Raw genomic sequence first — 6,889 nt, 5'->3', positions numbered from 1 at the left:
CAACCACTCATATTTGTCAGTATGTGATTTCAGCCCATGATCCCTTCTTTTCTCCCATTCATAGATTGGATATGCGGAGAACACATCTGTGAATGAACAGCCATTCATTTTTCTTTCCTCCTATCAGCCTCTTTCATTCATCAGATCACGCACTGGCCTGATTGTTTTCATTCATGTCAGCGTTGTTTGACTTTTGGTCTATTTTTCTAGATATATTTGTGGAACTAAAATGTTAGTAAGTTTTATTTTTTTATCTGCATCTTCTCTCTGAGATGTTTATTAGATTTGTCAGGGCTGATTTGACGCTCAGCGAGGTCTTTTATATATAAATGTCAGTAGAGTAACTTCATGCCCAGTGAATGTTTTTTAACTGTTTGATCCAGATGACTCAGTAATTAGGGATGAATTAGGCGAAAGCTGGTCTTTAGAAGCCCCACCCCTAAATGCCAGTCTGGGATGGGCACTCTGCGGCGCCTGCAGTCGCTTTGATGGAGATTGAATCAGCGAGCCCTCGGAATCAGAGCCTACGGCCACTGGCCTGTTTCATCACAGCGAGTCGGACTCTCAACCAAACCTGACATCCACGCGTTATCGAGGCGTCGGATCAGGGTGGTCCGACTCCAGCTTAGTGCGCTCTGTCCAGCTGAGACGCACCAGGGCTGTTATTGTTGTATTTTTTTCCTCCCCATTCCTCTCATTCCGTCTGCGGACGGATGTTCAGCACAGATTGCTGGTTCCTTGACAATTTGACAAAAGTAATTTAGGTTTGCAGTGCGGCGATCAGACAAGCTTGACAGGAACCTGAGCCTGTCAAGCTCTTACAGTGTTCTTTCATCAAATTTCAGCCTCTACAGGAGCACTTACACTTCATCCTGGTGTTACTGTAATTGCCTTTGCTTGTATGTATGTCATGCCCTCCTGTCAGCTTCAGTCTGTTTGGATCTAGTCTTTGCAAAAATACTGACACCGTTATTGTATTTCATTGTAAAAATATTCATGTTATGGGCGTCTGGGTATTTACAGCCTCAGTGACAATCTCTTGTGTCTAACCGAGGCGTCTTTTTCGAAGCAGCGACGTATGACTGTCCCTCCGAGATGTTTGACAGAAACACATCAAGTCAATACTGACAACAATATTTTATGAGGATAAATATAAAAGCATTTCAGTGTTTCTGCTCTGTTTCTGTTCTCTTAGGCTTGTCCATGTGTAGTGTGATTATAAAGCAGGTCTAGGTTCTATATTAATACTGTGATACCGCCCACCTGGACCCACCATCCAAACCTTGCAGGATTCGGTTTCTGCTATAATTTTATTGGATCACTCAGAAGCCAATCAGAAGATCTTCTTATGGATCAACACTTCAGATAAAACACTGAAATTTATTTTAATGAAAGAGGAAGTCACTTCACTCACAACCAATTATTGACAGAATAAAATGTTTTGTACAAAAAAAAAGCAAAAATCCAAAGGAAAATCAAATTGTTGAAGTGAAGTCGAGGAAGATCATCGTGGAAATGACAAATCCAGACTAAACCTAATATTCTCAGAAGGAGAAATTGGCATTTAAATGTGCTTACACACACGAGTAAAATAGCAATTACACTGTATTTTCATGATTTCACTGGTCAGTGAATGTCGCAGTTTGAGCGAAGTCACAGTGTCACCGACCGAGGGGTTGCTGGGTTTTCTTCCCTTAATTTAAAATCTGTGTGAAGGAAAAGAAACTTAACAAATTGGCATCTGTTTTTTATTTATTTTTATTTATTTTCTGACACATCCAAGTCGCTTCACTTGGTGGAGTCTTGTTTGCTGCACCATCTGTCAAGTCTTCAAGTCCACACTGATAATGACAAACAGCGCGTTTGAGTCGTTTTTCACAGCTTGCTGTTTGAGTCCCGCCATGATCTCCTCGCAGATTATTCCTGTCGTTCCTGCAGTTGTCCGGTTGTATTTTCCGTGAATCGCTTTAAACACTTGTGCCGTGACCTTTTTAGATTATTATTCTCGTTCACCGTCGCGAATATGATGCGAAAGTGCCGTGACAATTTACTTTATATAATAACTGGATTTCAGCATCGAACCTTTATATGAACGGGGACGATGCACTGAGAGTTTCTGTGTATGAAAATAAAAGGCATGCGAAGGAAAACGAGATAAATATCCTAATGAACGGTCACATTTCATACAGTTTGTCCTGCTTCCTGAAACTAATTAGAGAACTTGCTAGTGATATATACAAAGCAAACACTGCTGCTCTGTTCTGGTTTACTTCTGCAGACGCAGCACAACGACAAGTGAAATGAATACATGGAAAAACAGCATCAGCATAATTAAAATAAATAAAGGACAAACATTAACGATGACTAAATTCTGCTCTTCATTGTGACTCATTCTTTGTTTCTGAAGCACAGACGAAGCTTTAATTTGTATGAGGTTTACACATATTTGAATTCATCTCTGTTTTTATTTGCATTTATTTACATCTGAGTCGTCTCCCAATTTCATGTATTGATATTAAAGTGATTTAAATCCGCCACACTGGGAGATTTCTAACTAAAACAAACTTTAGATTAATCTCAGAATGGAATCGAAATCCTACTAAAGATATCGATCATCTCGTCATCTGATCATTTAGAAACTTACAGCCGGATGGCGTCTTTCAAACGGACGCAGTGACCTTGAGGTTTGCGATTCCCTAAAAATATGCGATCGTTGGTTCTATTTCGGATCTTTCTCACCGTGTCCTCTCCACATTGATTTTGTTTATCTGGTTTTCTAGTGCAGGCGGAATTGGCCTCCTCCATGTCCTCAAAAGACTGCAGTATATCACTCCATCACACCCACAGGTCCGATCGGTTCAGCCGGCCCAGTTGCACGGGAGCACGTGGGAGTTGAGATGCATAATATGGATTTTTGACCTATAAACAATTTTCTACAAATCATTAACTCTTGAAAAATATAAACCAATGTATCGGCCTTTATAATACATTTGAGATAGAAGGACTGTCAAATGAATGATTCCTCTATTTGTGTTTTGTTATAATTGGTCAACACCCTGTTGAGTTGTTGAGCCGAAGCAACATATTGACGACTGGATTTATTAAAGCCATGGGAGGGATAACTTGTACAGCTTAGGAGGTGTGTGTAGATGACAATGATTTTCAGTCACTTACAGTAAAACAAATCTTTACTTTTATTGTGAAACAAACTGTTATATATTCAGGCTTTTATTTTGCAAGGCTCAGCTTTTACAGTAACCGTGAGCCAGATGTTTCTGGGTTTTGTTGATACTCGGTGTTGACGGACAAACTTTCCTCGCAGTGATTTCACATGTGACCTTTCGGTGACGGGACGGTCTGTCGAACTGCCAGGCCGCCGCGCCGCCACTGATGATATTGTAACCCCCGGGGATAAGGTAGCACTCTCCCTCCTGGATTAGAGCGCCGGCATCAGAGTTAAACAGCTCTTAGTACAACTGAATGTTCCCGGGGGAGAAGGGGAAAGGATCACATTTCCCTAGAACGGTGGGCAAAAACATAAGCCCTCCTCCCTCCGAGAGAAGGTCACTTCTCATGTTCAACGTTGTTATTTCTTCACCCTAATAAACTCGTGACAAGTAAATGAGCGACTTTATATTTTACATCCCTGAAAACAAGTGTCTTTACTTCTCTTGTTTTCAACATTCAACACTAGCTGACCGACTGTATGATCTGTGTAGCCGCACGTCGTCACAGTGTGACGTCGGCCGGATGTAGAGTCAAAGAGGAGACGATGATCGTGCAGCAGTGATCGACTGAGACGAGCCGGCGCACAAAAAAATGCAGCGTCAGAGAAGTTGATTTGATGACAATTAGCTTTGCCAAGCTGGAGAAGCTCCCTGCTGAGCTTTTGACGGAGGGAGGGAGGGAGGGAGGGAGGGAGAGTGTCACCGTCGTAACCCCCTCCAGCAGTGTAGCACCAACCAACAGCTCCCTGCTGCAGGAGGCTCAGCTCACATCAGCGTCACTCACATTACACACACACACCTAATGACACACACACACACACACACACTGACACACACACACACACACACCCCATGTCTATTAGGCACAGGCTGCAATTTAAAATGATTTTGACTGCGATACTCTTGGCAGCAGTTTCTCCAAATGAGAGCTATCAGGATTCCCATATGCCACTCACCCACAATCACTGTCACACACAACCAGTCAGCAGATGTTAAACTGGTCAGTGTGTGTGTGTGTGTGTGTGTGTGTGTGTGTGTGTGTGTGTGTGTGGAGGGCTCTGACTTAGGTCACCTTTGTGGACTAATTTCAGATAAAGGACCAGATAACTTGATTGTCTTTGTTTCTCTTCTCTGTGGCCAAACAGTTGACATGAGCGTCGAAGCTCAGAGTGAGCTGCTCCGCCGTCGCCATCTTGGCAGTGTCTGACTCCGCCGATTACTCCCAGCTTATCTAAAAATGGGCAAAGAGGAGGAGCTGAGACTTCGGTGCATGCCGGTTTGTGGCAAGCATACGCTCACCCACCTGTCACTCAAAGAGGCCACGCCCTCAATTATACAGAACTTTAAGTCTTAATAAAATATAAACAGGTGTCATGAAGGAGGAAATCAGCTGTAGAGACAAACTGTTTTTGTACCAGGCTGTAAACATGTTTATTTCTGCTGTAAAGTTGGACATTTTAACATGGGAGTCTATGGGGACTGACTCACTGTTGGAGCCAGACTCTAGTGGTCGTTAGAGGAACTGCAGCTTCTGGTTCTTCAGTGTTGATGCTTCGTGTTATTAATAGGTGTGTTGGGCAGTATTGACGCTTGCAGCTGATTGGCTCCTGTCAGATATCCTCCAAATATGAAGAACCAATAGAGAGAAGAGTGAGGACAGTCCGACCAGATACGTTTTAATGGCACTGACTGATTCATGTGTACGTGCGTGGTCTTCCCTTCCACCATCAGTCAGCGAGCGCACGTTGAGCTCCATTGTCTTAATAATTGATAGTGGAAATAGAATCTAATGAAATTTCCAGCATCTTGAAACTAAAACTCTTCTCACTGCGCTGCGATGAACACACACTCGCACACACTCGCACAGTCAACAGTCCCTGTTGTTCAATTATTAAAGTTTCCTCCACGTCTGCAAAATGTAGTTGTAACAACGCACAAGGAAATGTGGGTTTTTGCTGTGATGAAGAAATGGAGGAGGTTTCCCACAGTGTCCAAAGTCCTCTCTTCTCTGTCCAGCGCTGTGATGTGGCCTGGATTTACTACCTGAAGTCAGCAGGATTACACAGAAAGTACTGAAACAATTTCTGCCAAACTTGGTTGGAGGGATGGGACACGGACCAGGGAAGAACCCGGATCATTTACTTTGAGTTTGAAGTTTTTGTTTGACATTGTCGTTTTGTATACGCAGCTGTACACTAATGTACTTTTGACTTATTAGTACATTGGTTTTACATATTATTATAGATTAAAGGACCTTACACACACGCTTGTTGCGACTTAAAAGACACTTCAAATCTTTGAGACTTTTAACAGCCACACATTTATGTCCTTAGAGAAAATTAGAAAATGTGCTGATGGTTTAATTTTAAACATCAGCTAAGTTTTTTCTCTCTACCTCAAAAACCAAAAACAAACCCCATCGCTGTGTGATGATTAATTCACCAGAATGAAATGAAAGTGAGAAAGAAAAGGTGAGGGGAGAGCATCACCCGAACCACAGAGGAGTAGTGAGCTCTCAAGCTTAAAATGAGAGTGAACTAACATAACCTCCGTAGAGTGTAATTAATATAACTTTAAGAAAATGAAGAGGAGGTGGCAGGAGGCGCAGGATCAGTCAGCTGAGGTGAACAGGGGGGTATTTTCATAGGTGTGTGTGTGTGTGTGTGTGTGTGGGGTGTATTGGATAGCTCTGTTTAATGAAGACACAGCTCTGTGGGAACAGTTGGTCAGTGGTGTATCAGTGCAGTGTAAGTCTGTCCTCATGTGACCTCTGTCCTGGGCTCCAGCAGTGGTGCTGCTGTCAGTCCAAACCTCAAGGTCGAATAGAAAACAAACCTCCGGTCACCTGAGTTTCTTATATGCAGAATATCAACCTGTGTTTTGGGTGAGTCGCCACATTTGTCCGCGTCTGCCTGCACAGATAATTGTGTTTATTCCACGACTAATGTGTTCGGTTGGACGAGTCATCCAAGTAGTTTGTCCAAAAAAAAAAAAACAACTTGGCGTGGAGGTGACTTTGATAAATCGAGATCAGGTCTTCACACGCGGAGTTAAAACTGAATCCAGAGTGTTGAGAAGAGAGAGAGAGAGAGGGAAGAGCAACAACCGCAGCTTCGGTCTGAAAACATTAAAGAACCCCTCAGCACGCTGTGATTTGGCATATTGTGTGTGTGTGTGTGCGCTGGGTGCCATGCTGTGCTGTCATCCTGCCGAGCCATCTGTGTAGCAACAGATTACCAGGTAGTCCTGTTAATCCAGGTGGGCTGCACCGCGTCGGTGAGGAAATGAAGCCGAGTGGAAAATGTTTAAATCGATAAGACCCACGTTTCCTCTCAGGCTTAAGGCTTGTGGCTTGACTTTGACACACCAGACTAGTGCAACAATGTGCTACCAGGCTTATCAAGCCCTCTATATATATATATATATGTGTGCTTCCGCAGGAGTTTGTGCTATTTATGTGGATGACTGGCAGCTCTGTGTTTATCAACTCACTTTCACCTCGACAAAAGTTTCACATTCTCCGTCTCTCTTGTCAAACTGCAAGTCAGCGCTTTCCTCCGTCTGCCGCCCTCAGAGGATCGGAGACCAGAAAAGAACAGATTGTTTTTGCTTCTTCTGTTTTAGTCCAACCATCCATGACTGTAGATTTGATTCGGGGGGGG

The 6,889-nt window shown here is 43.1% G+C and overlaps 1 protein-coding gene across 2 annotated transcripts in view; it reads left to right on the top strand.

Annotated features, from left to right (window-relative positions):
* LOC111672437 (voltage-gated inwardly rectifying potassium channel KCNH7-like) overlaps positions 1-6,889 on the top strand; it is a 60,666-nt gene that overhangs the window by 12,692 nt on the left and 41,085 nt on the right. The gene's annotated exons all lie outside the window — the stretch shown is intronic.

Source organism: Seriola lalandi, unplaced genomic scaffold, assembly GCF_002814215.2.
Source record: "Seriola lalandi dorsalis isolate HSWRI2012SDOR001 ecotype SW California unplaced genomic scaffold, Sedor1 jcf7180002054899, whole genome shotgun sequence".
NCBI classification, from domain to species: Eukaryota; Metazoa; Chordata; class Actinopteri; order Carangiformes; family Carangidae; genus Seriola; species Seriola lalandi.
Note: the sequence above shows the minus strand (reverse complement) of the source record. Positions and strands in the feature narration are given on the sequence as shown.